Source organism: Mangifera indica, chromosome 15, assembly GCF_011075055.1.
Source record: "Mangifera indica cultivar Alphonso chromosome 15, CATAS_Mindica_2.1, whole genome shotgun sequence".
In the NCBI taxonomy this organism is placed as follows: Eukaryota; Viridiplantae; Streptophyta; class Magnoliopsida; order Sapindales; family Anacardiaceae; genus Mangifera; species Mangifera indica.
Genome location: NC_058151.1, coordinates 12,309,436 through 12,315,435, shown reverse-complemented (window position 1 = coordinate 12,315,435; position 6,000 = coordinate 12,309,436).

Genomic DNA, 6,000 nt, shown 5'->3' with positions numbered 1-6,000 from the left:
AAAAAAAAGAGCTTGCATTACGAAGACTTACATGAATCATAAACCGTCTTATAAATATATATCGCTTAATAAAACCGTCTTATAAATCGTTTTATTTGTACGGTCAAGGTCAACTCAGTTGTATATCAGTCTTAATAAAATTAACTCTTTATAAGTTTCTATATCCCATAAAGTCCTGAAAATTCCTTCTAGGTGAATTCTTTCTTGAAGTTGTCTTTCCTGGGAAAGCTAAACAACAAAAAGTTCGGGATCAAACTCTAGTCAGATCTTATCCACAATTCTTCGAAACTCTTAAAAATTCTCAAATTTCCTCTCCAAGTGAGTTGGATCAAGAGGAGGCGTAGAAATCTTTATGTGCAATTGATATTTATGGAATTGGAGACAAGATCAACCATCATCGTCATACTCCTAGTTTAATCATATAACAGTTTGATAAATATAAAAACAAATAGATAATTGTACTAAAATATTAATCTTCTGAAGCAAAATAACAAATTTGTGGGCATACTTTTCAAATGTAACAGTGAAGGCGAAACCTCAATTAGCTTTATAGAATGTAATTATAGAAGTCTATTTTGTGATACTAATAGTTTCAGAGACATTTGAGATCACCCCCCACCATATCATTTTTTGAAAATGTTTACTATATATTGAGTCAAATAGCTTCACATATACTATAGTATGTGTTTCTAGTATAGTATAGTCCATAAATAGAGAAACTAACTTCGTCATTTGGTAGATCTATTGTTTTCACAAAAATACTAACTAAATATGAAAAACATTTAAACACATACTATAGTATAATTTGTTTTTTCTTCTCTAAGAGATGTTGTTTGACTCAATATATAATAATCTATTTAGAAAATGACATAATAAAATTAAATGATGTCAAATATCTTTGAAACTATTAGTAGAATGAAATAAACTTGTGCATTAACATTACTGTAAAGTTCATTGAGATTTTGCATTCATAGTTAACTTTGAAAAAGTATGCTTACAAATTGATTATTTTATTCTTTTGAAAGTTAATATTTTAGTGCAATTATTTATTTGTTTTTATGTTTTATTGATTTATTATATGATTAAACTTAGAGTATGACGATAATGGTTGAGTTTGTCTTTAATTCTAGAAGTATCAATTACACATAAAAATTCTTATGATTCCTTTTGATTTAACCCACTTGAAGAGAAAATTTGAGAATTTTAAGAGTTTTGAAGAACTGTAAATGAAATATAGAGTTTGATTTTGGGCTCTTCATTGTTTAATTGCCTCAAGAAGGCAACTCTAAGAAGCTATCCACCTAAAAGAAATTTTTCGGATATCATGGGATATAGAAACTGTTGATTAGGCATAACCAATTTCGAATCCAGTGTAGTCCAAACAGAAACGATCCATTTATTCTATAAATTTAGCTTTGTTTCCAAAATTACACAAATTGTACATTATATGCAAATACAATACACACAAGTTAATACCCAAATAGTTTTAACTTAGGCTAAGGTTTAGTAGTCATGGCCTTGCAGTAAAACATAACAATAATAATAACCTTGGTTTTATTATGTTTCACAACGGGACAATGAGAAATAAACCTCAGCCTAAAGCTAGAGGTTTGGGCGAATAAATAGCCCAAATCATTAAGGCTCCAGAGGCTGATATAATATATTCTCTCTTTCCAACCATTTTTGATATACTATGCCAAAAGGCAAAAAAGACAATTGCAAGTTAAGTTGAGGTAACTAAGATGCCCTTCTAACAAAAATTTGTTTTTAGGCAAACCACCTATTGTACAATGACTAAATGTGATCTATAAGCTAATTTTGTCAAAGCAATTTCATATGGGTAAAATCTTTTACAGGAACACCAAATTTCAACACAATAAATTTCGTATAAAAGTTTAGCCACATGTACAAAAAACTTGGGATCATAACAAACAATTATAAAAGCAGGAGACAAGTCTAGAAAAATACAGAGTCAATTACTATATCTGAAAGGTCATAATAAATTTGTGCTCATTTCCAAAAATATCCATGCAAACTACTACATGCCTATACAAAAAATGAAGATTCATATTTTTCAATATTATAGTATTTCATCATTATCATTGTATTAGAACTTTTCTTATTTTAGTTTCAAATTTTAATATTTGAAAAAATGCTCTACATTTTTGTTTGATGAGCTTTGTATTATTACTTTCTTCTTTAGTAAACATGTTGTCCACAATATGCCATGATAACTGTGAAACATTCAACTCATAAGACGAAACAAATTAGCAATTTAAATGAAAAAACAAAATTTTTTTAATTTAAGAATTTCAGTTAGATTGTATATCAAAGATTTTATTAGGTTAAACTTATCAATAAATATGTATTAATTTAGAAAAGCATTATTACACTCTCCTTTTATGGCAGTATATGGCAAACCAAGTTTTTCCACCTAATGTAAACAACAAGTTGTTAGTTTTTAATTGGATGGAAGAAAGCAATTGCATGTAAAGATAAATGACAAGAAATTCTCAAATAAGGAATCATAAACACGCACATAATTACATAAATTAATAGACAAATAGCTTAACAAAATTCAAATTTTTATAGTTAAGTCAATGGCATGCATCACAACATGATCATAACTATTAAATTTTGATGTAAGGAAACACAAAGAGAAACTATGTCCAAGAAAAAGCCAAAAATGAGGGAGACCTTGTCCAAACTCTGGTGTTGCTATTTTATTTTATTTTATTTTTTTGAAGATAACCCAAAAGCAAGCAAACAAGTTTCATTTAAGGCAAGATACTTATATGCCCTTTCAACATGTAGTTATACTTCAAAAATTTCCATTGCACGATGACATAAATGTTATCCATTAGCAAATTTGGTAAAAGCAATTCAATAGCAGTAAACTATTATCTGGAGCACCACGAATCCACAAAATCTAAATTTCAAACAAAAGTTTAGCTACGACACCTATTAGAAACTTGAATCCTATATAACTCTTACACACTTCAAAATCAAAATACACTCATGCCTGTTTTTAGCCATGCACGTTACTACGTACCTGTTCATTCATCTCAAACTTTCCTGAACTTATTTTCCCTATCGCCTTTTCTGATAAGATCATTCCATGTCATTATCCGTGAATGATGCTAACATTTCAAGTTCTAACAGCAGATATCTCTTAAACCCTGATGTTTTAAATTCAAAGAGGAACAATAAGATATATAGAATGAACAAATACAATTTCTGCAACTTAAAAATTTTTATACCAAGCCAACAAAATAAATATCCTTTTTTTCCAAATTTTTATGAAAGAAAATTCTCTATTAACTTATCTGCCTTAATATAATCCATTTGCATATGCACAAGTAAGCATCAATGGTGCAAATATAACAAAACAAATGAATGCTAAAACATACTCCCGCCACGAGTCCGGCAGCTGTTAGTCCAACAAACTCGTAGCATAATATGTGGCCTGCGAATGGTATATTCCCTGCCTAGCCCCACTTAATGTTTTATTTCCTAGATCCTTACCAAAAAAAACCCAAGGTGTAAACTTTGCAAAATGATCGTTTGTTTCCCCACAGTTTCTTGCTAACAGGAACACATCTCCACGTTTTATTGTTTCTACCTTTTCCCATTTCAAGAACAATCTAAATTAATATTAAAAATGAAACTAACACCCACAAATTTCCAAAAGATCACAGAACAAGGAATATATAAAAAACACCAAATAAGCTAAAACTTATCACACAAGCAGATATTGATTCTGGTAATCTAAAATGACAAACCACAAAAGAAAAACAACAATCGGATGCTAGGATCACGGAACAGATCAAATCGTGAGAATGAAAACAACCCTAGAAAAAAAAGACGAATATGTTGAAATTATATTAGAAACACAAGTAGACCAGAAATCTATATAAACTAAACTTGTTAAGAGAAATCCAACCTTCAGAATAGTGTAATTTCTGTCATTCCCCGTCGTCTTTAGATCTGAGAATCTGAGTTTACCGATTGCAATTTGCATTTTGAGGTATATAAAGCCACAAGTATTACTGAAACCCAATAGAAAAGAAGCCACCAGTTTCACTTACATTGCGGCTCTCCCGATATTTTCTTTTAATTATTATTATTGTTGTTTATTTTTCAAAGAACTACAACGGCCATTTTTCAAACTTCTAACGGCACTATTGATAATACCCTTTTCTTTAAAAATCTATTTTAGATTAAAAAAAATTATACAACAAATTATATATTTTTTTATGAGGATGATTTTATATAATTACAGTCGACATTTGATCAATGCTAGGGTCCAATAATGACCAATTCAAGATCAGTTTGAATTCAAAAAATAATCTTGAGATCAATAAGTTAAGGTACGATTACTTTGATAAAATATTCTTACACTCACAAATAAGGTTAGATTCGAACTGACAAACAAATCCAAAACAACTCAACTCAAAAGAACTTAGGTTTGAGTCTGAAATTCAATATTTTTGAACTCAAATTTTAGAGTTTTCAGTTTGTTAAGCTCATAAACTTAAAAATTTTGCTATAAAATAATATCGTTTTGACCAATATGCATTAAAACGATATCATTTTAATAATAAACTAAGCTAAAAGCTCAATTCAAACTCGAGCTCAACTATTTTGAAGTAAGTGGAGCTCAAGCTCCTTGGAAACAAGTTCAACGAACCTAAGCAATAGCTCGGTTGATTGCAAATCAAGCCGACCTTGAGTTCAGTTCAACTCAAATCAAACTCTACTCACAAGTAATTACAAAAAAAGTTTCCTCATTTCCATAATTCAAAAGGGTTTCTAGGGTATAAGGTAATTGATCGACAAAAGATATTTTTCTTGTGTTCTTAGACAATCAATAATTTATTAGCATTGCATTTATCATTTCTTTTAAGATATGAATTTTTCGCTCGTTAACTCTATTTGATTTATGTGAATAAGGTGCTATGATTTTGTGTATAATTCTGAGTTGTGCACATAAATCATGAAATGGTATTCATATTCACCAACTCGATTGCTTTGTAGCACCTTAATCTTGACTTTGAATTTTATTCCTACGATGAACAAATTTATCATGACTTTGTCATTGCTTCTTAACAAATAAATATAACAATAATACGAGTTAATAACGACAAAAATAACAAAATACTTACTATCCCCCCTCATTTGTATAAACTCTAAGTCATAAATATCATTGTATGCTAAATCAAAAGGATTTATGTTTTTTTCACTATTATTAAATGATGACCCGAAAAGTGGGTATATGATTTAAGTTGATTAATTTATACAATTAATTTAATTTATTTTATTATTATTTTTAGGTTTTACAATACGAACATTGATTTTAAACAATCAATCACTCACATAACACTTTACAATAGACGATCTATTTTTTGGCAAAACTAGTTTATTTAACTCAAAAACCATGCGAAACCCATGAAGTTAACCATCAAAATAAATTTTTACATATGACAATTGATTAATGATTGTACATAAATCATTAATAGGTTCTATCACGGAAATGTTATCTCTCGTGTTTTTATTAAATAATTTTTTCATAAGATGTTTGTGGTTAATATTTGTTACAAATGTTTCATCTTAAGCTATTGCTACCTTCTCCAATCTCAGGCTCTAATACTAGTTATTATGAGATTAAATTAGAGGTTAGCAAATTCTAAATCCTTATTAATGTGAAAATAAAGCGAACTCTTTCTAGTGACTCTCACTCCCTAATTTCACCACAAAGAAGAAGAAAAATTAAAGAGTCTTTTGCAAGCCTCACACATTGGCTCTTTCTAGTGACTCTCACTCTCTAATTCCAACATTTTCTTCTATTGTATTTCATTCTCTTACTCTATGATTTAACATTTGTTTATAGGTCATATACGAGATATTATTTCTAAAAGGCTCATAACTCATATCCTAATAGAACTCGTATTTTAATTTCTGATACAAATTCTATTCTTTTTCTTAATCACACATCTTAAA